The 26,216-nt window shown below is 47.9% G+C and overlaps 1 protein-coding gene across 4 annotated transcripts in view; it reads left to right on the top strand.

The window, feature by feature from the left end:
• Nucleotides 1-403: 403 nt before the first annotated feature.
• Nucleotides 404-26,216, top strand: part of NDRG4 (NDRG family member 4) — a 637,307-nt gene continuing 611,494 nt past the window's right edge. Inside the window, exon 1 of one of the 4 annotated variants that reach the window (XM_069217404.1) lies at nt 404-784. The gene's annotated coding sequence lies outside the window, so the exon portion shown is untranslated. Of the gene's footprint in view, nt 837-26,216 lie in introns of all 4 variants that reach the window. The other 3 variants (XM_069217401.1, XM_069217403.1, XM_069217405.1) reach the window with 3 other exon arrangements.

Genomic DNA, 26,216 nt, shown 5'->3' with positions numbered 1-26,216 from the left:
TCATGCAGCGTAAAGATGGTTCTCGATTTGCTAACTCACCAACTCCCCTAAGAATCATGTCTTCTGGTCCCTAATGCGTCGTCTCTCATCCCTAATTCACCACTCCCTTAGTCTCTACCGCAGTGCTCCCTCTAACGGTCCCCAATTTAACATCCCATAATTGAACATCTTCTATAATCTTTATTTAAATATCACCCCGGTTCCATTTTATAATCACGGTTTTTCTTGCCCCCATCATTATGCATCTCACATCTTCCCTAAGTAAGCATCTTCATCGGTCCTAATTCCCCATCTCCCTTTCCCTAATTTACCCCCTTTCCTGGACCATCATTCAGCATCTTCCCTGGTCCTTGATGAAGCAGTTCACCTGTTCCCTTATTCAGCATCTCCCTTCCCCCAGCCCGAACGGCTGTGATGCAGGACAGGAAAGCAGACACCCAGTGCCCCGCTCTCCAGAAGCAGATCTGGGCCAGCATCATCACATGTGGAAGGGCACTGCCACCTTCCCTCCTCCCAGCTCCACGGCGGTGGGGGCTACACGGGGCTGCACTGGGGAAGGAGGGAGGGAGGCAGAGAGGAAGGAGGAGGGGGCAAGGCTGCTCAGCTGCTCACAGGGGCTGGGCAGGGACCTGCCATCGGGGAGGAGAGGAGAGAGGGAAGGAAAATTACAAACACACACAACTTGCCTTCTGTGGGAAGAAAAAGGTGTGCAGAGCGAGCCGCCTGACTGACAGCTCAGGGGGCGACAGAACCCTCGACTCGCATCTCTAGCCCAGCCGAGCGGGTGAGTGCCAGCCCCATCTCCTATTGCCAGGAAGGGGCGGAGGCGGAGGAGGGTAAGAGAGATGGGGGTCTGTCACAGCATGCTGTATGCTGTGCCATTGTTATATTGCATGCCTTTACATAGCGCCAACCGTCGGGTGGCCAGGTGTTTGCATTTAGTGGCAATGGCCTTGCAGACAAAGGGTAACGGTCTGGTTGATAAATGCCATTCTCCCCACAGCTGGAGAGATGTCTCGGCTGCCTGTCTCTCTCTCAATAATCTATTAATCTGTGTTTTGCATGCTCTTTTCATAGAAATGCTACAGCGCCATACCCCCGGGTTTCCAAGCACTCGTTCCTACATTAAATGGACCTGTGAACATATAACATAGAATAGTCTTGTTTGTGGGGGGAGGGGGTACCAGTTCCCTCCTCAGCTGAGCACGTGTGACTGAGGATAGCAGACTTTGCTGAGGGTGCCAGACCTTTTGTTCGGTCCTCGGCTGTGTAGGCGACGTTACAGTATAATTATGTTTGCCCATTCATTTTGCACAGAACAATATCGGCTCCTGTCGTGTTCACAGCGACGTCCATGCGAGGCGAGGCGGGCATCTCGCCCCCTCTACCATCTCCTCCTTTCTCGCCTCATGTCGCTGGCCCCTTTTAGCGCGATGACAGCATCATGCGGAGGGGACTGGCTGACAGTGACTTGGGATGCCTGGGAATAGGGCTGGCCGGCTGCATTATGTTTAAGGCGGTGTTCTGCCTCAGTTCGCTGCGTTGTTTTGCACCGTGCTGAATTCCAGGTCACTAATATGCCCTGTTGTTTTTTCTCTGAGCTCCGAATCTGTGCCCCCTCCACCCTCCGCGGTACCCGCAGCCCTTGTTTACTGCAAGGATCACTGGGCTTGGCCGCTGTTCCTGCAGTGCCAGACCTGCCCGCGGGCACCTATCACTTGTGCACTGAGCCGTGAGGTGATGTAAAACAGGCGCACTCGCTTATTTCACCCGAGAGTTTCGCCTGGAAGGACATCATCCTCTTCGTCAGTAAGATGACATTGATTCGGTCTATTGCGAGGCCGTCTCTGGGCTGCAGTCGTGTTTAGACTGGGACAGACACAGGGCCTGATTCTAACTTTGGTGGACGGTGTTAAACCGTCCCAAAAGTGGCGGATATACCACCTACCGTATTACGAGTCCATTATATCCTATGGAACTCGTAATACGGTAGGTGGTATATCCGCCACTTTTGGGACGGTTTAACACCGTCCTCCAAAGTTAGAATCAGGCCCACAGTCTGTTCACCGTCAACTGTCTGTTTCCCTTTGCGTTGACTGAACGTCTCTTAATCTTGCGTCTGTCCGTGCACTGACTATCTCTACATGTGATGCCCACGGGGTCCCTCACTGTCTCTTGGCCTGTACTTGTATCAGTACTGGTGACTACGACTAAGGTTACACTACACTACATACGCGTCTTTTTTCCATTTTATAAACCTTATGTCATGTAGCGGTTTAGTGTCAGTGGTACAATTGAGGTGAACCGCGCCTACATGTACCAGAATGCATAGGGTTGCTTAATTAAGGCCAGAGCTGGAAAATAGTGTCTCTGATGGCACAGATTCATCTGGTACCTTAGGATGACAGTCTGTCTGTGATTGTCTCCTCACTAGGCACTAGCTGTCACTGAGTCTGCAGTTGGCCGTCGGCTTTGGTGCTGTCTTTGATGGGGTCTGTAGTTGTATCAGTATAGTAAGACTGCCTCTCGATTTCTGCAAGTCCTATCTTTAAACTGGTTGTCTCTAAGTCTGTAGCTGGATTTTGGCAGAAAAACTGACTGTCTCCAGGCTTATACTTGATCTTGCCTTTGGCAGATAAAAATGATACCCAACTTGTGTGACTTGGCCTAGTACCCCAGACACAAATCAAACCAGGGTCAAGGAGAGTCCCTCTGGGAGACTCCCATTGACCTCGGTTTGATGCTTGCTTAGCACGTGCACTAGGCCAAGCCATACTAGTGAAGTGTATTTTTATCGGGACAAGTGGGAGAACACTGGGTGGTAGGAATTGTGTGGATTCCTGCTGGTCCGGAAGTTTCCGTCACAGAAATGCAAGACAAATGTGCAATTTTAGGCAAAGTTTAAGGTTTGAAGGGCATTGTAGGTAAGAAATCTTTGTGGGATCCATGCATGGCATACCACACTAGTCTCCCCTGGGTGTCTAATTTTCAGAAATGTCTAGGTTAGCTAGGTTTCCCTAGGTGCCGGCTGAGCTAGGGCCCAAAATCCACAGCTACCCACTTTGCAAAAAACGGGTCAGTTTTGAGTGGAAAAATGTGATGTATCCATGTTGTGTTTTGAGCTGTTTCCTGTCGCGGGCACTAGGCCTGTACGCCCAAGTCAGATAGCATTTTTTTACAAGACTTAGGGGAATGCTGGGTGGAAGGACTTTTGTGGGTCCCTGCAGAGTCCAGAACTTTCCATTACAGAAATGTGAGGAATTTTTTTTTTAAAGTCACATTTTCAGGTTTGCATGTGATTCTGGGTAACACAACCTGTTGAGAGCCACACAAATCACCTGTCAGGGCTTCCCCTAGATGTCTAGTTTTCAAAGATGTACAGATTTGCTAGGTTTCCCTAGGTGCCATTTAAGCTAGGGACCAAAATCCACAGCTACCCACTTTGCAAACAAGCATTTGCAATGCAATGGGTCTCACGTTTGCTCGAGTTAGAGCTATTTGCATTGTAAATTCCTATCTGGGCTTTTCTTGCCACATAAATTGAAAATGAAAAGTAAAACACTTGACATTAGTGAGCCGATTCAAAGCCCCAGGGCCCCCAGGAGCATGAGCGCAAAGGAGAGACACAAAAGGAAAAATAAGTTCACTTGCAGTCAAACGTGTCGGCAAAAGTAAAATTATCCATATAGCAGGGTTGATAGTCAAGGCGGTAACAAAACTGCCCCAAGGAGGGACAAATGTAAAGCATTTACCAATGATAATAAAGGATTTTTGAAAGGCAAGCCCATGAACGAGTGATAGTCATAGTTAAAAGCCCACAGAAAGATTACAACAGGCCAGAGCGCTTGCGCGCTCAACCTAAAAATGGGTAATTTTTTTAAGTGGAAAAATGTGATGTCTCAATATTGCGTTTTGAGCAGTTTCCTGTAGTGGGTGCTCAGCCTAGCCACACAATTGAGTACCATTTTTATTAGAAGTCTTAGGGGAATGCTGGGTGGAAGGAAGTTTGTGGCTCCCCATAGATTCCAGAACCTCCCATCACAGAAATCTGAGGAAAATATATTTTTTGTCATCAAAGTTTGAAGTTTGCAAAGGATTCTAGGTCAAACAACCTTGTGAGAGTCACACAAGTCATCCTATCCTGGATTCCCCTAGGTGTCTAGTTTAAAAAAATATACAGTTTTGCTAGGTTTCCCTAGGTGCCGGCTGAGCTAAGGCTCAAAATCCACAGCTACCCACTTTGCAAAAAATGGGTGAATTTTGAATTGGAAAAATGTGATGTATCCGTGTTGCGTTTTGTCCCATTTCCTGTCACGGGCACTAAGCCTACCCACAAAAGTGAGGTACCGTTTCTATCAGAAGACATGTGGGAGCATAGAATAGTAGCATATTTATTATTACCAATTGGATTTCACTGTATTTATGCCTTCCAAATGTAAGCCAGTGTATAAGAAAAACTATCTAAAAAATACTCTCTAAATCATGTGCTCCTATGGTTTACCCACAAATTCACAGATGTACGAATAACCACTGCTCCTAAACTCCATATCTTGCACCCATTTCAGAAATACATAGATCACCTTGATACCTATTTTTCTCTCTATATATTTCACCATATGAATTGGTCTATACTTAGTACACAATGAAAAACCATTGTAAGGTGCAGATAAATTGTTGGCTCTGGGGACCTCGGGTTCTTGGAGAACCTATAAACCCAGCATATTTCCACAACCAACAGGGTCTAGTGAACGTAATGGTGCATCGTTTTTGTAAATAGTTCATAGTGACAAAAAGTTACAGATAAACACAAATCACAGTTTTTTCTCACTTATTTTCAATATTTCTTTAATTTAACAGTTAGTTTAATTGGGAAAACTTTGAGGGATATACACATGACACCTTGCTGAATTTGGAAATATATAGCTTTCCTGGATCATCGATTGGTTTCACACTGGTTTGCAGCACAAAGAGGAAGTAGGTTGAGAGCACAAAAATAGGAAAAATGGGCTTTGAACAATGTCAAAACTGTGGTACAATTTATTTTATTTTTATTCAGCTCTACATGTTCCTTAAAGCTGGTGACTTTAGCACATCAAACCGTTCACTGATGCCATTTTTGTGAAGAAAAAGAACACTTTTACTATTTTGCCCCAAAACTCAAAATTTAGGTATATTTTGGCTATTTTCTGGGTCCCTTCTGGGAGAGTCCAGAGTACCTTTAGAATCCCCAGGATGTTGGAAAAAAAGGACACACATTTGTTGTGAATACTTTATGTGGATAAAAAGTTATGGAGGCCTAAGTGCAAACTACCAAAAATAGCCAAAAAATACTTAGCATGGGGGGGGGGGGTAGCAGCAAAAGGGTTAAACCTCCCCCAAACTATTATAAAGTTCAGCAATCAGGCACCCCAGTTCCACCTGCCCCATCTTCACTGTGTCACCAGTGGACCAACCTGGCTGAATAAGTGTCTCCTTATTTAGCATTCTTCACTTTTCCACCAGCCATTGGGAATGTCTTATCATCAATCACCCCTTGCTGCCACCTCAGGACTTGCAAAGCTTTCTGGAAAATATAAGGCTGTTTCTTCTCATTAGGCAACCCTCCCCCGTCTATGCTTCCCCACCATTTTTATCCTTTTTCTCAGTGCTGCTTCATCACTACTCAATTTGGAATTTATCCTTCTTCCAATTCCTTTCCTCCACCTCATAATCCAATTCAAGTATCGCTACTCCTCTATTCCAGATGACCACTGCACTCACTCCCCCGTGCACTCTTCATTACCCACATCAAAAGACTCAGACGTATTCGCTGAGGACAGGTGCTCCCTCATCAGGGTCACACCAGGCCACGCCAACACCCAAAACTGCAGTGAAATCTGTCAAGATAGAAAAAGGTACCTTGTACACTTCCCTTAGTTGTCGTCAGGTTACCCTAGGTATCACTCTCCTTTATAGCATTTAAGATATTGGATGAGGGGGTCTCATTCACCTAATGTTGGATGCTTCATCTTTGACCACCTCATCTCAACCCGGTAAGGTAGTACTGCTAGGGCGGACTCGACCTCAAGAATTTGTTGAGGGAGTTTTTAGAATATTGCTCTTCTGGATAACATTCCAGGGAGCCAGTTAAAAACCTATTAACACTACCTTAAAATAAACCACAAACTGATAATGTATTACGTGGTACCTCAGGCATGGATAAAAATCACTGAAACATGTTTTTAGAAGACATTACTGGGTATAATGGCCCAAATGTCCCCCTTTTTAGCCAACATGTTCCTGCCTCAACATAGCCATACAAGGTCTTGGGCTTTCATCGGGCCTCTGTATGGATCCCTACACTATACTAATCATACACATTCTTTCGATATCTCAAGCATTTTTCCCCATCTTGGGTTATCCCTGCACTTCCTGGTCTGAGCACAGGGGGTGAGTCCTGTAGTCACACACTTCTCAAGGAGAATCGCCGGTAGTTGACCTAATCCTCACCTGCAGTCAGCCGAACTTTGGGCCCCACCAGGCCACTCCCTCTCTTTGAGCCAGTGTCCCCAAACCACCTCCTTGCCCCTGGCCTCATCTGCCAGGCCTGTCCACACATTTCCCCCAGGTTGCTCCAACATCGAGCTCTTGTTGAAGATAAAAGGCACACACACATGTCTGCTAGGCATTGTACTGGACTCCTCAGCTAAAATCCACGCCTGTAACGCTTCACCTTCTGCACTACACTTGAACCTCATACTCTTCCCTCACGGTACACTGGGCAATTTCATTGACGTGTTATCATTCTCTTCTATGAGCTGTATGTTCCTGGGGGGGTTACAGGCTGCCTGGCCTAACTGATCTCTGACTGCACTGCACATCTGACAGAGACTTCTAGCCTCAGAATATTTTACCTTAGAATATTCCACAGGTGTCAGACTGGATCCTAATAAGGTAGTACTACTAGGGCGGACTAGTACTACAAGGGCAGACTAAAGTGGTTGTCTTTGGCCTAGTTTTCAGAGCCATTGTAGATCCGACCCTGCAATATCAGAGGCAAACTACCCTAGCCCACCATGGCTGAGGCACAGTAGCCACTGCTTGCCCCATTGTCCCCTGGACACAAGGGTCTGACAGAACTTGTTGAGCATATTCACATTACGAGGGCAGTTTAAAAAAAAAAAAGTTTTAAACAGTGGCAAGTACAATAATGCACCTTGAGCAAGCTTGTGGTCAAGCAGTAACATTGACATGCATGACATATGAAACCAACCAGCATATACTTCAGCATCTGACAATCCTCCCCAGGCTCCACAGGTCAAGTTGTTCAGTCTAGTGGCCAAATCTGGAGAATGCAGTTCTTTAACACAGTATTTAATGATCCTTGGACAGTTCTGCATCGAGTATCAACCCCAGCATCTTACACTAAGTTAAAGTCAAAGTCTGCTCTTCCTAATTACAAAACCGTTTCAGGCTTATGAGCATTTTCTGGCTGGAATGGGATCACCATTGCAAGTTGGTGGTTTTTGATAGAGACTTCTACCCGCAGATTATTCATCGTGTGAAGGTTCCCAAGTGCTACACTGGATCCAGAAATATTTGCTAGCAGTCTCTTTGGTTTTTAGTAGGTGACATCGTACAGCTCCACGTCAGATCCATCCTGTTTGGGATGTGATGTCAGGCCCCCAAATACATGCCTTCTGGAGTCAGTTCCTTTCTTTCTCCACCATTCTATCAAGGAATGAGAGCTTTCTAGTCAGTGTGAAGTATGTCTTGTCCTAAAAGAACAGGGTTTAAGCCGTGTTGGGACAGTCCTCATCAAATGTAAATGACAGACACCGGCAGTGTGTTTCTCTGGTGCCTCATCTTCAAACACAACTCTGTTTTGTGCAACTGCTGTGCCAAAATTAATTGTAAAGCCATCTGCAACTGAGAAGCAAAACTTAAGTTGAAGAAGCAATCCCTGTCAGCGTCGAAATCAAGCGCGTGCATGCTCGCTTGCTGTCATGGTCACTTCCAAGGCCACACCCAAGATGCCATAAAGGTCATGAAGGTCAGATAAGTCACAGAAGGCTAAAAACTAAGAAACCAAAGCGTCTGTCTCCATCGTCCTGCCACTCTCACCACTCGGAGTCACACCATGCCCCAGGCACCTCTAACTCTCAGATTCGGTCCTCCATGTCTGAACCAATCCCATCCCTGGTCCCAATGTGCCTGGCTTCCTCAGAGAAACAGCGACGCCACAACAGCTCCAGGAGCTGAAACAGGCCTTAGACACCAAGTGAATGCCCAGACATGGGTCCCTTGCTCACTGTTCTACTGGAACCAAGTTACACCCAACTGAAGAGCCCCAGTCAGGATCAAACCAGTCTTGGGTTGCTCGGACTCCGGTTCGGAGAGGACCTAGCTTGGCAGTTCGGGCTGGACTTTTTATCTGGGAGCAGGGTCAAGACTGATTTGCATATGGCTGGGTCTAATCTATGGTGGCATGGCGGGAAAGGAGCGATGGGTTGAAATGCAACCCCAAGCGATTGCCAGTGGTTAGACTTAATGCAAGCATCCGCCTATCACCTTTTGTGTATTTGATGTATTAGCCCCTGGAAATGCCTCCTGCAGTACAGGACCTCCCAGAGAATCACTTGTCCATACTTTGTGAGAACATTTAGACACATTTCTTGGCAAAGGAAGTGACAGAGCGGGTGCCAGCATCAGAGATCAGGACTGACTGTTACTCCTGTTATTTGTTGGTGATGGAGAAGGATGGAGGCCTTTATACTATCGTAGATTATTGTCCTCTGATATCCCTCCTTCGGAAGGAGAAGTTCAAAATGCTCATCTTGGCCCAAGTTCAGTCGGCCTCGGATACAGGAGACTGGATGACAGCGATTAATCTACAGGATGGCGACTTCCAAATTACCGTCCTGCAGTCCCACAAGCACTACCTGTGGTTTCAGTTAGGTCAAGAGCATTTTAAGTTCACTGTGCTCTCCTTTGGCCTTACCAGTGCACCTTGGATGTTCACAAAGGTTATGGTGCTGTTTGCAGCCCATCTGCGAGGTTGGGAATACCAGTCTTCCCATACCTTGATGACTGGTTACTGAAGGCGAGCTTACCTCAACCAGTCGTAAGGCATCTCCAGAAGACCGATGACCTGTTAATATCATTGGGCTTTTCCATCAACGTGCCGGAGTCACATATGACTCCTTCGCAACTGCTCTCCTTCAGCTGAGCCATCCTGGACACAGTGCTTTTCAGGGTCTTTCCCCTGCCTCAATGAGTCCACAACATTCAAGGTATGATTCTGATGATTCAACCCTTGACTTGGGACTCAGTGAAAGTGGTTCTTCTGGGACTTCTGCATCCTGCTTGTGGACCATGTCAGGTGGCTGATGTGGGATCCACAGTGGGGTTTGAAGTATGTTTGCTCAGCACCAGGGGGATATCTTAGAATCCATCCAGTTGTCATAGGAGACTGCAAAAGATCTTCAGTGGTGGCTGCCCAACCGCGATTGCTACAGACTCTTCTCCCTAGCCCACCCAGAGCTAAGCACTGTGATGGATGCGTCATTGCTGGGTTGGATATGTCACCTGGGAGAGGTGGCGATCAGAGCACTCTGGTATCAGGCAGAAGCTTGTCTGCACATCAACTTGCTGGTGCTGCAATCGAGTTTCTTGGCATTGAAGGTGTTCTTTCCAACCATCAAGGTGGAATGGGTACAGGTTCTTTTAGATAACATGACCACCATGTGGTACTGCAACAAGCAGGGAGGAGTGGGGCCTTTGGTCCTAGGTTATAAGGCTTTAGGTCTCTGGAAATGGCTGATTGCACTGGGCATTTCCCTGATTGCCTAGCACCTGGCAGGATCTTTAAATGCCAAGGCAGATGAACTCAGCTGATGCTGCCTAGTGGATCACAAATAGTTACACTTGGAAGTGCAGGGTATCTCCCAGCAGTGGGGAGAACCTTAGCTGGATCCTTCGCCACCCTAAAGACTGTGCAGTGACCCAACTGTTAAGCACAGAGTTCCCAAAGCAGCTCTCCTTCAGAGGTGCCTTCTGTCTGAATTGGTGCTCAAGACTCCTGGATGCCTTTTGGCACCTGGTTCTCCTGCCCAAAGTATTGAAAAAGATAACAATAGACCTGGCCTAAATCATCTTATTGGCCACTGACTGGCTGAAGAGAGGGTGGTACCCAGAACTTCTGTCCATGAGCGCCTGTTCTCTCATCTGGCTGCCCTTTTAGAGGCACAACAGCAGCGGAGGATCCTGCACCCAAGTCTGCACAACCTACGCCTCCATGCTTGGAGACTCAACACCAGCAGTTATTGACCTTTGATTTTCCTCCTGAAGTGGTTGGATTAATTTATCAAAACTGTTTATGCAGATGCTGGGAAAAGTGTGTTGTCTGTTGTTCCTCTCAGAACATTCACTACTTGAACAAAAAGTTGGCTGATGTTGTAATGTTCTGTCTTTCTTTAGCCCAGCAAGGCCTTGCTGTGGCAACAGCTAAGGGTTATATTTTGGCCCTTCTCGGCCTTCTTATGTTTGCCAGGTCAGCCACCCTCTTCAAGTCACCAGTTGTGAGTCTTTTTTTTAAGAGATTGACATATCTTTTCACACCAACACAATTTGTCATTCTGCAGAGGGACCTTAACTTGGTCCACACTTTCCTGATGTGCACTCCTTTTGAGACTATGCACAGTTGCCCCTCCATTTTCTAACCATCAATACAGTGTTCCTCATTGCCATTATATCTGCAAGGCAAGCCAGGGAACTTTAGGTGTTGTTTGTGGCACAGCCACATGCTTCACTCTTCACAGACAAACTGGTTCTCCGGACAAAAGCGGCATTCCTGCCAAAGGTAGTCATGCAGCTCCATAAGGGGCAATCAAGCACGTTGATGAGTTTTTTATGCACAGCCCTTATCCCTACAAGGAGCAAGAACGTCAACACCATCTACATCCTAACACAGTCTTTAGTTTCTAAAATTACCATAACACAGAATACCAACAAGATTATCATCTATTCATCAATTCCTCTGGAGTAGAAAAAAAGCAAAGAAGTGCAAAAGAGGACCACTTCCAATGGATTGTGTTATGCATCAAGCGCTGTGTGTAGGTTCCAGACAGCTGCCAGTCAGCCACATGGGTGCCCCTCAACACGTTCGCATAGCATTACTGCCTGGATAACCACATCTGCCAGGATGGGAACTTTGCCCAATCTGTCCTGTAGGATTTCCTGGTCTTTGCTAGTCCTCAGACCCACTTCCTGGGGAAGTATTGCTTTGGTATCTATTCACAAGGTGAGGAATCTGCAGTTAGAAGTAGCCATCAGAAGAACTAGTAACTTAACTTTGGTAATGACTTTTTGGGTTGAGACTCTGTATGACTGCTGATTGCTCATCAATCCTTCCGTCTTCCCCATTCTGTCAATTGTCCTCATTTTAGCCATTAATAAGATCCCAGACATGAAATTCTGCACACTGCCATACTCTGATTTCGATGGCTCTGTGTCCAACGGCACGGACAGGGATCAGAAAGAAACTGATGCTAGTGGGCATGCATGGCGCATATATGAGGGCCCCAGTGTTACATCTGGGTGAGACAGATCAATTGCAGGAACTCATGATGCCACCAACCGACGCACAAAGAATTTTCTAGCAAAGGTTTCTGGGTCTAGTCTAGCACCTGAGGAAGTTCACAACGTGACAAATATGCGGTTAAATAAAGACTCTGCTAGAAAACGAGTTACAGGAGGGAAGTAATTTGTTCTTAAGGCCACTCAAGAGTTCTGCCAACTCACTTGTGGGTATTGAATGCTTTGTATGTACCAGTTACTTGTTGCACAAGGCCCTGTTGCCTATTTATTACCTGACTAAGGGAACTACTGATGAAGAGACAATCATTTAATGAGATCCAAGATGCAAAGCCTTTATGCAGGTTTACAATTGTTTCGGGAAAAATATTTTTTGAGGATTGGGGTTTGCTACTTGTCCACTACAACATGGATGACTATTGTCTTACAAAAAATTCTTGTAGGGGGTAAAACTTTAGGGGTCATTCCAATGAGATGACTTTATCCTCGTTGGAAATGGATCTATCTATATATAGGACAGTAAATCAGGTAAGATGGTGCACTAGCTGTGTGGGAATAAGGATGTCCAAAAGCACATTAACCATTTAGTTGGCAGCCTAGGTCAAACAGTGATTGGTAGAGAGGCCATTGTCCAGGCATTTGCTGCTTATTATCAGACCGTATACATGTAAAGGGAAACACCACATCCCAGGGATTTAAAGGGTTTTGTCTTAAGCCAGTTACAGAGTGGAAAAACTCCCAAATTAAGTTGTTTTCCTACAGAATTCTTTAAGCTTGTTTTGACTCTGTTCCTTCCATCAATGAAAATGGTGCTGCAGACATCTCTGTAAATGAGGGAGTTACCACCCAAACTATGTTTGGCTGAAAAAGTGGTGATACATAAATCAAGTAGACCTCCAGAACTGTGTTCTTCCTACCGCCCAGTTTTCCTTATCAGTGTTGAGGCTAAAATATTAACTAAAGTTTTCTATACCAGATTGGCTGGAGAAATTAGATTCTTGGTTCACCCCAATCGGTGTGGTCTTATGCCAGCTAAGGCGATTAGACACAATATCTGACGCCTGTGCAATGCCTTGGTACTGACTAACTGAATAGATTTCCTTATAGCTCTCTTAAGACTAGATTTTGAATAGGCCTTTGATTTTGCAGGATGGGGATATTAATTTATACGCTTAGAAAAAATGAGTGTAGTACTTTTTCTGATCCACCTTCTGTGAACTCACCAGTTGGATAGCGTTAGACTGTACTGGACAACTTTCTAACAAATAGGGATACTAGACAAGGCTGTCCATTATCCTGATTGCACTTTGCCATCACTAGCAAACCACTGGCAGAAGGGATCTGAACTGATGGTCTTCTAAGAGACTTAGAATGGACACTGGGGAGAGCTTACCAAGTATCATTGTTTGCAGACAATCTGCTGATCTACCTCAAGGACTATGAGTGGTCCGGCCCTAGAGCTTTGGAGATGCTCATAATATTTGGAATATTTTATTTTTTTAAGATGAACCTTTCTAAATCAGAAGTATATAAAGTAGGTGCAGAATCTGAGGTGGTCACTCAAATCACTTGGGATTGATTCCAATACGTAGACATTTTTGTAATGATAAAGAAATCCTAGGTGTGGCATATGAATATATTGCCCCAACTAAATAGACTAAGACATCATCTGTCCTTTTAGTCATCCCTTTCATTTTTCATCATGGTAAGGGCAGCCATTGTTAAGATTGTGTCTCTGCCACGAATTTTATACCAATTATAAAAGTACCCAGTTTTTGGTTCCATGTAGTTTTTTCAATTGGTACAACTCCCAAGTAGTAGAGGTCCTATGGAAAAATGTCACCCCCCCCCACATCACCCTAACAAAATGTTTTTCTTAATTGCCCTTATGAAATGTTTCAAGTCATACTTTGATGGAGGAATAGAGATAGTGGATATAAACTCATGTTTTAGAGCATCACACCTGGAAATGGTGAATGAATGGCTTCATGAGACACAAATGGACCTTGACTTTGTAATATAGAAATGAACAATGGGGGACTCCCACTCAATTCATTTGTTAAATAGAGGGAAGAGTGTTTTGCCTCTACCCCTCACAGCACAACCTGTGATACCTCTTCAGGATGTGATGTTAAAAGCTTTGAAGTGGCACAATAAACTAAGTAGGCAACTCTATGGATGGGAACTGGTCTATGTCTGGTCCATTAGCAGTGTGATGCTAGGGCATGTCTTGCATTTCTTTGAAGACACGCAAGCTCTTTAGGATATGCATAAGGAACAGTTATTTCAATACCTTCATCTCCCGCACACGCTCATCCCTCATAACAGGGGCCGAGTGAGCTCCCAGATTTCACGTCACATGAAGCTAAACTGTTGCAGTGGGAGATGGGGAAAAACAGAATTTCTTGACTTTCTTGTTTACTGGTTATTCATACTCCTGACCACTTCAGCAAATTGAGACAGGCATTGGAGAGAGATGTGATTACACTCACAGATGAAGAGTATCAAGAGACCTAGATAGCTTTGTGTGATTCTGCTACAGGAACTCAATTTCCGGTGATCCAACTCCAGTATTTTCACCAAACACATCTCACTGTATGAAAGTGTGGAAATGTGGCCATATGAACTCCTCTAAATGTTTAAGATGTACAGACCAAACAGAAGATTTCTTCTGTACTATCTAGCATTGTAAATTGATGAGAGCCTTCTAACAGCGAGCCTATACTACATTGGGGGAGGAGTTAGCAGGCGACTAAAGCAAGACACAAAGGTGGCTCTGTTACATATCTTATTAAGTCTAGACACCAAAAGGTACAAAATGACACATTGTTGGATGGTTTAGATGTTTCCAAAAGGGATATTCTTTCAGAGCTGGCATACTGATGAAACCCTAAGCCTGGAAGCATGGAAAAATGTTTGGATTACTGTGTGACACTGGAGGTTCCAATATACCATTCAATGGATTGCTCCCAGAAACATAAAATATGGGGTGACTTGAGCCAGTAATAAGGGATTGATTTGAACGCGGGCAGATGGATCCTCTCCAATGGCAAGGTACAAACCGAAATTGTGAGTCATGGTCGGTCACATTATGGGCTGTGTGTAAAGAATAAACAGAATGATATTGTTAGTTGGCTTTATGCACCCTTCAAGCAACACAAATATGAACATACATTTATTATGTAATATATGCCATTGCATTTAACTAAATGCCAATAAAAATGCTTTATAAACAAAAGAGGGCAAGAATATCAAGAGTCTAAGTTCCCAAATATTTCCTCCTTCAATCAGAACATTGTTGTTATAGAGCCAGAGATTGCCTATGCCACTTAAATATCCTACCTTGAGATAGACCCTGACTTCTTTTAAAATCTTTAAGGAACATGGTTGTGTGATAGGGCTTTACTTGAGTCCACGACAAGTAAATAGTCCACGACAAGTAAATCGAAACTTTCCTTGAAACAGTGCACAGTGTATGCGTCCTTAACATGATGTGCTGATTCTGACAGTGCACTAATCAAACAGTAATTTCTAGACTCCCTTTTCTTTCTTTCGTGTTACACATAATAAGAAGCCATAGGAGATTCTTAGCAGAATAGGGCAAGTCAATGGGATCCTCCACTGCAGATGGCCCCATTCTCATACATATGACTTAAACCTGCCCAACAACTTTATTTATTTATTTATTTTTAATCGTTTTTATTGACATTTTGCTTTTATGCTTCCTCAATACATAGTATCACAGTATTGTAAAATCTTCTAGGTTCAGAGGACAGTCCGGTTTTGACAATCATGGACAAGTAAGCACAATGCACACACAAGGCAAACAATTGGCCTTACATCAGTATAATAACATGCATCGTTATCCCTTCCCGCGTCCCTATGCCTTGCCATCACTATTAGTTTTCTATTTCCAGGATCTCACGTTCTGTGACCGTAGCTTCGACATGCCATTTAATCTATAATAACTATAAAGTTTAACTGTGCGCTTGTAGGGTGAGGTAACACAATTGGGAGGTTCAGGGTATGGGCAGGACACTGTCATAATATTTCAAGTACATACACCACCTCACTTTCATCCCTCCCCACTAGGCCACCCCGGGGATCGGTCAGTCCGCTCCTTTGGCTAGTGTCTCAGTGTAATGTGTGATAGGTTCAGGGTGCCCCCAGCTATGTCACTGCCACGCTCTCACATAGTCTCTGCTCTGCGTTTAGTCCCCGCCCATCTCTGGTCGTCGCAGTATTACGTTAGTCGTCACCTATGTTGGCTATTCGTATGTACTATGTCCGTACTCCCTCCCTGGGCCACTGGACCAGCCCCCATGTCTCATATCTGCTCTTCCCATGCATCCAGTATCTCCACCCATTGTGGAACGATAGGATGTTGACGGATTCCATGTGCCTCCTTACGCCTCAAAACCTGTAACTCAGCCTGTGCCCACACAGTCATGTCTCATCTCCAATCCCCCATTGAAGGGCTCCTAGGTGACTTCCAGTGCATGGCGATACAGCGCTTAAAAAGCGCCAGAGCCAGGTCCAGGAACCTACTGCCAACCTTCTTAGAGGATGGCTTAGAGCGACGTTACTCAAAGTACGGCCCGCGGGCCGCCAGCGGCCCCACGGACCTTCCTTGGCAGCCCGCGGACACGTACAGGAAACGCCATATAATAATGGCCGCAGTTTATAAACATAGAAGAGGGCCGCGGGAGCATGCGCAATCGTGGCTTCTTTGCGCATGCTCCCGCGGCCCTCCTCTATGTTTACCTACGGCGGCCATTATTTATGGCGTTTCCCTGACGATCCTGGAAGCCAAAGCCCCATAAAAGTTAGCGCTTGCAGCTAACTTTCTACGGGGCTTTTTCGTCTGCTTCCTGTCACCGGCTCCACGTCTGCTGCCCGCCTGCCTGCCGTTCTACATTTGTGGCATCTTTACAGTGCTTTATTAAGGCAGGTAAGGCTCTTTGGTTATTTATTTATTTGTTTTTAATGTAGTGTGTGTGTTACTGGGGTAGGGGTGAGAGCAGATAGCGCTGTGTGTGTGCGCTGTGTGTGTGTGTCACTGGGGTAGGTGTGAGAGCAGATGGCGCTGTGTGTGTTACTGGGGTAGGGGTGAGAGCAGATGGCGCTGTGTGTGTGCGCTGTGTGTGTGTTACTGGGGTAGGGGTGAGAGCAGATGGCGCTGTGTGTGTGCGCTGTGTGTGTGTTACTGGGGTAGGGGTGAGAGCAGATGGCGCTGTGTGTGTTACTGGGGTAGGGGTGAGAGCAGATGGCGCTGTGTGTGATACTGGGGTAGGGGTGAGAGCAGATGGCGCTGTGTGTGTTACTGGGGTAGGAGTGAGAGCAGATGGCGCTGTGTGTGATACTGGGGTAGGGGTGAGAGCAGATGGCGCTGTGTGCAGATGGCGCTGTGTGTGTATGGCGCTGTGTGTGTTTGGCGCTTTGTGTGTGTTACTGGGGTAGGGGTGAGAGCAGATGGCGCTGTGTGTGATATTGGGGTAGGGGTGAGAGCAGATGGCGCTGTGTGCAGATGGCGCTGTGTGCAGATGGCGCTGTATGTGTTTAGCAATGTTTTGAAAAAGGGGGCGGGTGGTTGTGCCCCCTATAAGCCCCACGCCCCCCCACCCCCGCTGTCACTTCAGTGCGGCCCTCGGCCGCAAACCATACTGCAATTTTGGCCCCGAGAAAAAGTTTGTGAGTACCCATGGCTTAGAGCTTAAGCCCAGCAAGCAGAGAGAGGGATCCAGTTCCATTCTTGCATCTAACGTTCTTCCAAGATCATCCAGCACCCCACTCCAGCACCGCCGCTGGTCCGAATCCAGTGCACCACATTTGGGGCACGCCCTGGGGTCTCCCCCATATATTATTCGTATCCTGTGCGGCGTGAGGTACGTTCTATGAACATAATTATACTGTATATACCTAAGACGGGTGTTCCGTGAGACCCTTCGAGAATAAGCCAATACTCTCCGCCATTCCGCATCTCTCAAGTCTCTACCCAACGTTCCTTCCCACTTCACTCTAAGAGGCTGTAGAGATCCCAAAGTGTCCTCAATCTGGGCCCTATAAAGGTTAGTGATGAGATGGGTGTCTCCCCCCAAGGTCAGCAGGAGATGAAGAATCCCGTGTGTGTCCGGCTCCGCATTTACTGTGTACCAGTATTCACGTATATGATGTGCCAGGGTTTGATACTGTAGGAATTGCCCACTTGATACTCCACTCTCCTTTGTCATATTAGCAAAGGTTCTCAGCACTCCAGTACGGAAGAAATCCCCCAGTGACTCCACCCCCGCTCCCGTCCAGGCGCTCATCCGAGCCCCCAGCGCTGGCCGACCCGTGGCGCCCTGGTATACTGCCGTCAGTGGTATCGCCGGAGAGTAGGCCACCTTTGTTTCCGTATGTCGCAGACATTTCTTCCAGCAGGAGAATGCCACCATCATCATACCGTTTCTCACCGGAAGCGTTATCCGGTGACCAAGCATTTGTGCTATTATCTCGTCTTACCTCCAGCTGTGTCCAGGCCTCCCTTCCCGTGCACCACCTGGAGATCCATTGAAGTTGGCACGACAGATAATAGAGTCCAAAGTCTGGGGTCCCCAATCCACCCGCGGTCACCGGGCGGCAGAGGATAGACAGAGCAGTTCGTCTGCGTCCTCCCTCCCAAATGAGCTCCCGGAGCAGCACGTTCATTTCCCTGAACCAGCCCGAAGGGATAATCACCGGAAGGTTGGTGAAGAAATATAGGAGGCGGGGAAGCATAATTATTTTGGACAAAGACACCTGAGCCATCATAGATAGCTTAAGGGATCGCCAGAACCCCACAGACGCTTGCAGTGAACGGAGCGCCTTACCAAGATTACCCTCACGGAGATCCTTCAAGTCATGGAAGACCTGGATACCCCAGTACTTAAAGGTACGAGGAGCCCACACAATGTCCGCAGGGCAAGTGGGAGGCTGCATTTTACCCGCCGTCCACGGGAAGACATAGGTCTTGCCTCTGTTCAGTCTAAGGCCCGAGTAGGCACCCAAATCCTCCAGTAACGCTAGTGCCCAAGGCAGCCCAGTCTTTCCTTCCCTCAGATAGATTAGTATGTCGTCTGCGTAGAGTGAAATATTATGTTCAGTTAGGCCCCACATCACTCCTCTACCCCTACCCTTCACACGGAACTGGGCCTCCAAGGGCTCAATAGCAAGTGCAAACAGCAGTGGTGACAGCGGGCAGCCCTGCCTAGTGCCTCTAAATATGGGATAGTCTGCCAACACCGTCCGGCCCGTCCTCACCCTCGCCATCGGCTTACAGTACAGCAGATCAACCCATCGCACCCAACCCTCACCCAGTCCCATCCGAAGCATCACTGCCCTCAAGTAGTCCTAACGTACTGAGCCAAAAGCCTTCTCAAAATCTATCGACAAGAGCACTGCCCATGGCAGTCTCTCCGCCTGTGGCATGTGCAAAAGCGCGAACAATCGCCTAAGGTTAAGGGAAGTATTACGTGCCGGTATGAACCCATTTTGGTCATCATGGATTAGGCTGGAGATATGCTGGACTAGCCGGCTGGCCAGAATCTTGCTCAGTATCTTAAAGTCGCAGTTCAGCATTGAGAGTGGTCTGAAATCAGATACCGATGCCTACCTGGACTCGAACTTGGTCACGGGGACCACCAATGCCTCCCTAAGAGTCTCAGGGAGCATACCCTGCTGGAGTGCCTCCGTGTACAGTTCAACCAGTAGAGGAGCCAGAATGGTCAAATACTTCTTGTAAAACTCCATAGGGAGTCCGTCTGGCTTCTTACCCGCAGACAACTGCGAAATGGCGTCTTTGACTTCCTCTAGTGTCACTGGCCCACCTAGTGGGTCCCTGTCCTCCAGTGCCAGGGTTCTAAGTGGTAGCAACTGCAAGCGGCTGCCCAGTGATTCTGGTATATCTACCTCCGGCTGCCTGTAAAGAGAGGTGTAGTAATTCCTAAAGGTGTCATTTATTTCAGCCGGCCTATACACACGGTCCCCTCCCATGTCATGCTCGCTCATTATTGGTGTGCCCTCCCCTCTGGGTCTCACCACCCACGCCAACATCCTGCCTGACCTGCCCTCCTCTACCTGTATAGATGCCAAGTACCTCTGCAGGTTGTGGCAGTGTTCTTGTTCTTCAGTCTGGGCGTGGGATTTCTTTGCCTCGAGAAGTCTATGTCGCCCTGCCAGGTCTGTACCCCCTTCCCTTTCTTCCTTATGAATAATCTTTTCTAAACAGGTGAGTTCTTGCTTCAGAGTCCGTTTTATCCCCACTGTCTGCCCCATACAGTGCCCCCTAGTTGCAACCCTAAGGGTTTCCCATTCCACATGTCTGGATGTAGTGGACCCCTTGTTAATGTTAATGTGGTCCGTGAGATGAGGGCAAAGCTCCTCCCTGTATGCCTGGTCATCTAGCGCGGCCGGTCCCAGTCTCCACATTGGGATAGGAGGTCTGGTCTACGCGTATCTCCAAGTAAGAAGTAGTGGGTTATGATCAGAGAGGGTGCGTCCTAGGTACTCGGGTGTATGATTCTGTGGGCTATGTTGCTGTGCACACCACCCTGTCTATTCTGGTATGTACCAGATGCAAACCCGAGTAGTAGGAGTAATGCGGGGTGCTGATTCCGCCACACATCTTCTAGGCCCCAACACTGCATCCAGTCCCGCAGTCCTTTAGCTATCTTGTGCGATATTGCACCTGTTAGTGGAGGATGGGAATGGTCCAGTTCAGTGTCCAGGACACCGTTAAAATCCCCTCCAATCATTAGTTCACCCCCCTGTTGTCTGGTGAGGCGGCTCGAGAGTCATTGTATAAAGGGGATCTGGTCCTGGTTAGGGGCATATATATTGCTCAGCACTACCGGTGTCCCATGCAATCTACCTTCCACTATCACAAATCTACCCTCTTGGTCTATATCAGTAGCTACTACCTCGAATGGGACTCCTGCTCTGATCCACACCAGCGCACCCCTTGCAAAATCCAAATACGTGGTGGCAAACACCTGCCCCTTCCAACTGCGCCTAAGCTTATCAACATCTCTAGGTAAGGTGGATCTCCTGCAACAGCGCCAAGTGCACTCCCCTCAAGACTCTTTGCCTTTTGGTCAGTGACCCCATCCCCTGTATGTTCCAAGTTAACAAATTGTAGTCCGCCATTCCATCGTGACTACATCAAGGTGGGTTGTCCGCCCATCCCATACCTTCCTCTCACAGCCCCCATCCCCCACCTCCCCAATCATCAATTTCAATTTTGGACAAGTAAATCTCAGCCCCTTGCGCATAACCAAAACACATAACTTCAAGTCCCAACTACCCATCCCCAGGGCGCATCTCTCCAACTGTAGGTCGCAGAATAAACAGTGCAATAGCACAACCAAAACAACAAGTCAGTCTGTGTTCTCGCCATTCACCACTCAGTGGCTGAGAAACTGAAAAGGGGGAGGTCCGTGGCCATCAGGCCCCATATTCAAGTCACCATTCTCACCTCAGGCCCAGAGTAGCAAAGTCTGTTTCAACCCAGTTCATCAGCGGTTTGAGGGGTTACTTTGGGAGCTCATCATAACGACAGGAGCCCACTGCTGAGGAAATAGAGGCACGGCCCGAATCCCTCTCGCTGGCCTCCTCCAAAGAGTCCACACCCCGCATGGACACTTCTGGGCTGGGGTTGGATCCGTGTTCAGTCAATGCCTGCTTCGCTGCCTTCTTAGACTTCTGCGTCCCCGGCGTTCCACACGGTCTGATTTGGCATGGCGGCCCTCCCCAGCCTCCATCCACTCCCACGCCTCATCCGGGGACTGGAAGAAGACGGTCTGGCCTTCGGATATCACCCTCAATCTGGCCAGAAACAAAAAAGAGTATTGAACCCCCTCCTCCATGAGCGCTCTCTTCACTGCCATGAAGGAAGCCTGCTTATTCTGTACCTCCACTGTGAAGTTCGGAAATAAAGTCACCACTCTGTTTGCCACCCTGAAGGGCCCAGCCTCTCTGGCCCTCTGCAGCAGCACATCCCTGTCCTTATAGTGCAATAGTTTGGCCACAACCACCCGTGGTGGTTTCCCCGGGGCCATAGGTCTCAATGGCACTCGGTGCACTCGTTCCAGCATGAAGAAAGGGGTAAGTTGCTCCAGGGCCACATCCGAGTGCAGCCATCCCTCCAGAAAGATCACCATGTCCGTGCCCTTGGCACCCTCCAGGAGACCAACAATTCTCACATTGTTCTTGTGGTTTCGGCCTTCTGCTTCCTCCATTCTTTGCTCGAGAGGTTGGACCTGGTCTGCCAACTGCAGCACTGTGGATGCGAGTTCCCCCGGCTTTGGAGAGAGCTCTGCCAAAGCAGTCTCAGTCTCCTGGACCCTATCAGCCAGCTTTTGGTAGTCCGTCCTCAGCAAGCCCACCTCAACCGATACCTGGCCAATGTCCCGCTGGAGCGTCGTGTTGGTGTCTTCTATTGCCCCTAAAATCTAGTCCAGGGTGGTCTGCACTGGAGGCTGCACGGGATCCTCCATGGCCCCACGGCTCAATTCGCCTGTGTGTCTGCGGGCTTGCATCTTGCCCCTATTCCGGCCATTGGAGGTCCTCTGATTTGCAGTGGCGGCGCACCAAGGCCCCCTGCGACCCAGCACTACACCGCTCCTGGAGTTCTGAGCTGCAGCCAGAAGTACTCCCCACTATGCTCAACACCCCAGCTGTATTTTATGGGCCAGTGGGTGGGTACACGGGGTCAGCCCACAGCCAGCCAGTGTTCACCCGCAACCGTCTCACCCGAGCAGCCCATGCCTGATCCGTGCGCTCCAGCAGGGTGGCCGCGGCCTCCCAGTCACTCCAGAACCACTCCAACAGTATGCCGCCGCTGTCCACTTCCTGCCCGCGGTAGAACCCCCTCGGTGCCCAGTATAGGCGCTGCGCCAGAAACGTCCCCCTCCGTCCTCATCTGGTGACCATCTGCTCCATTTCGCGCTATCGGGTGACGAGGCCGGCCCCAGGTCTCCACCGGCACCCTCCGTTCCCCATCAACTCCCCTCCGGGAGAAAAGAGAGCAAAAGGGGGGGGGGGCTGCAGCACCTCTGCAGCTCACCTCCTGGCGCAGAGAGCAACAAGCGCTGCCCGCTTCACCCTCCGGCTCCACACACCCACGGTCCGACCGCCATGCCAGCTCCTCCTGTTGTGCACAGCACCCCAGGGCAGGGCGCTCTCCTTCAATAGGCCTCTTCCCAGCCAAAGCAGCTGGCTCCACTCGCATCACGCTCTCAGCGCGGTTCGCCCCCAGCAGCCAGCAGACGGTTCTGGGCGACACCACCCAGGGTCACCGTGGCCATCTGATCCACGATTCCCGTCTCCAGCCCCAAGCGGAGTCGATTTAGAAAGGATTAATGCAAGGCTCAGTCGGAGCTGCGATTTCACGGGTCTGTTACCTTGGCCAGGCTAGCCATGCCCCTCCTTCCCAACTACTTTATCATGTAAAGTTTCTACCAAGTGATCTGGTTTCATGAAGTCTCAAAAAGGTATACTTATGGCAGAGCAAGACTTCTTAATAGTAGTACATTGCATAGTTAAAGCTAAATGGTATAAGTAAGTTAAGGGTAAGAATTAATGAAGACATAGGGTAAAGATAAGCTGAATACATTTTACAACATTGAGTGTGGGATATGTCTCCCCCTGAGATGATGTAATGTCATACAATGTAGTGCTGGCGATGTGGTGGCACTTCCTATACTGCCTTTGTCAGACCCCGTTTGGGTAGGCCACGGAGCAAGCAAGGGTTCCTGGGCTACGAAAATGGTGGTTTACGCTGTTTGGCTGTGGTGTCCTGGGGTCTGTCCTACTATGGCTCTTCACACTGGGCCAGTGGCGTAACAAAACTTGAGGGGGCCCCCTGCAAACTACCTTGAAGGGGGCCCATCTCCCCTGGACCCAGCCAGAGGCCTGCCACCTGTGCACAGTGTACTGTGCTGAGGGGCCCCCTGGAGCTCGCCCCTTACCCCCGCACCGAAGGGGCCATGGGAACCTTTGTTACCCCACTGCAGTGGGCCATGCACAAACCTCTCAGCACTAGGCCATTAGGGTAGCAATGACAAGAAGTCAAAGACTTCTCATGCCCAGCACAGTACTTATCTTAGAAAAAGAGAATAACACTGCAAAACAAAATGCAACACCTTCATGGGAGTTCAGCTACAGAATTCCGGAACCCTATGGTTTCAAACAGACTCCTATAGTTCCCATACTCTCCACACTGGCCTAAGTGAAGTGGCTATAGTTCTCACGGCTCTACTGTGTTTTAGAATAGTAGCTGTAGCTGTGAATCTACTACAGTGACCTAGCAGCAAATGAAAACACCTGGGCAAGAGTCTGCATTCATAGGAGTTCACTACTAGTCTCATATGGGTAATCACTAAATATGGGGATCCATAAGTCAGTTAAGCTTGCATCTTACATAGAGCATTCCTATTGGCGATCACTACTCCTATCAACGTGCAGTTCTAGCACAAGACACTGTCTTTTATTTTTTCAATCCAACCACAGACCCCTAAGGTCAATGTGGAGATGCAAGATTGTACATTGTCATACTGATAGAGACTTTAGCTGCAGATTCCCTACCTTAGAATTTCCTGGCATCAGCTTGGAGTCTGGAATTTTTGCTGAGCAGTACCCTGCACGCACCATCGGGTGGCGTCATTTGGATCCGTGTGGTGTCATTGGAGCCTTCTTTGATGACACGGTTGCCTAGAAAGGCACCATCCCGGCGTGCGTACGCCAGTTCTTTTTCCCACGAACTTCCACGCCAGAAGCGCAGAGCCATGGATCGAACTAACAGTTGGTCTGTGCAAAAAACTATGGCCCTCAAAGGGACAATTCCTGACCCTATTAGACATATCCGCAGAGCGGGGAGGCATGGGTGGGTGTAAGGAATCTGCAGCTGGATCGAGTCTCTACCAGATAATTCATTACACAGGTAAGTAACTTGTTCATCTACTAAAGACTTCAAGCTGCAGATTCCTTACCTTAGAATAGATACCCAAGCCATAACATGGGCTGAGGACAGGCCTTCTTACACTAGAAAGTCCTCTAGGACCGAACGGGTAAAGTGTCCATCTCTCCGGACCGGATTGTCCAGGCAGTAGCGTTTTGCAAACGTGTGCAAGGATGCCCACGTTGCTGCCTGACAGATATCGAGGACTGGAACACCCCGTGCTAGCGCTGTGGCAGCAGCTTTGTCCCTGGTAGAATGAGGCCTGAAGCCCTCAGGAGGCTTCTTCTTGGTAAGTGCATAGCAGATCTTAATGCAGAGAATGACCCAGAGCAAAATGGTTTGTTTCTGCACTGCCCGACCCTTCTTTGCTCCCACGTACCCCACAAAGAGTTGCTCATCCACCCAGAACTCTTTTGTGCAATCAAGGTAGAACAGCAACGCTCTTTTTGGGTCCAGTCGGTGGATTTTCTCCTATTCCTTAGAGGGATGCAGTGGAGCAAAGAAGGTGGGCAGGGTGATATTCTGACCCAGATGAAATGGGGTCACCACTTGGTGGAAAGAGGCATGTGTTCTGAGAACCTCCTTGACAGGAATCCCTACCAGATAATGCTTTACACAAGGTAAGTAATTTGTTCTTTCATGCAGTTTGCCCCATGAACTATGCAGGGAGGCCATATCACCACTCTCAACTTATGCTCCTCGTACTCCTGAACACAGCTTTATTCATCTTGGAGTTCCACACACCGGGAACATAGCTCAGCTTCTCCTTCTGGAGCTTTATATTCATTATAAGACAGTATATGTTGATCAACTGTCTAAAGTCCTAGAACCAGTTCAGGTGGTTCATTTTCAAATGTAATTTTCTAGCTGTAGTGCAGAGACAGCTTTTGTACAAGGTGATTATTATCACAGAAGGTCTCATGAGCCTGGCTTCAAGCAGTAGTGTACCAAAACACTGGCGCAATGAAGTGTGTACACCCTGTCATCAGCCTTCTTGAAGTAGTAATTAGGGAGAGACGTGCAAGCCCTTCCTAGATATTCCTTCATGTTTAAAAACAGGAACTTCTGGTTTGCCCCCTCCACGAAATAGCAGTGCTCAGGAAGGAAGCTATATCCCACCCTCCAGCTTGTGCCATGTCAAACCAGGGACTATGTAGATAGATTCCACTGGTTCCTGCAACCAGACTCTCACCACAACTCAAAATCTTGTGCCCTACCACGCATTGCCATACATGGACACATGGGATGTCAGATCCAGAGTCTGGCTGTCACATCTAAGCAGAACTTTACAAGAGTGGGGCCAGTTGGCTGCACTCCTACTGAAATAGAAAAAAGTTCTGCCCAGTATTGGTATGCTGTTACCACTGATTCATGTAAAAAAAAAGACAGTAGTCCAATGACATTTAAGAGGACCCGCTAGCTGTGCCCCTCCAGGTCACAGAGCAGGTTCTGGACCTTGGAATCGTCATAGATAGGCCTAGGCCTTTAGCATGCGCAGTAGGTTAGGTTGTCAGGTGGGCCAACAAAAAGTCAGGATACCACTATTACATATAGCTTGGCCACTCAGGGCAGGGTACCCACCAGTTGGGATCATTCTCATCCCAGCAAAAGTTGAGCCTGTTGGTGTCAAACTTTGGAATCTTCCTTGTGGTATATAGGTTTTAGGTAT

Source organism: Pleurodeles waltl, chromosome 12 (genome assembly GCF_031143425.1).
Source record: "Pleurodeles waltl isolate 20211129_DDA chromosome 12, aPleWal1.hap1.20221129, whole genome shotgun sequence".
NCBI lineage: Eukaryota > Metazoa > Chordata > Amphibia > Caudata > Salamandridae > Pleurodeles > Pleurodeles waltl.
The sequence above is the reverse complement of the archived record's forward strand: the minus strand, read 5'-3'. Positions and strand labels throughout refer to the sequence as shown.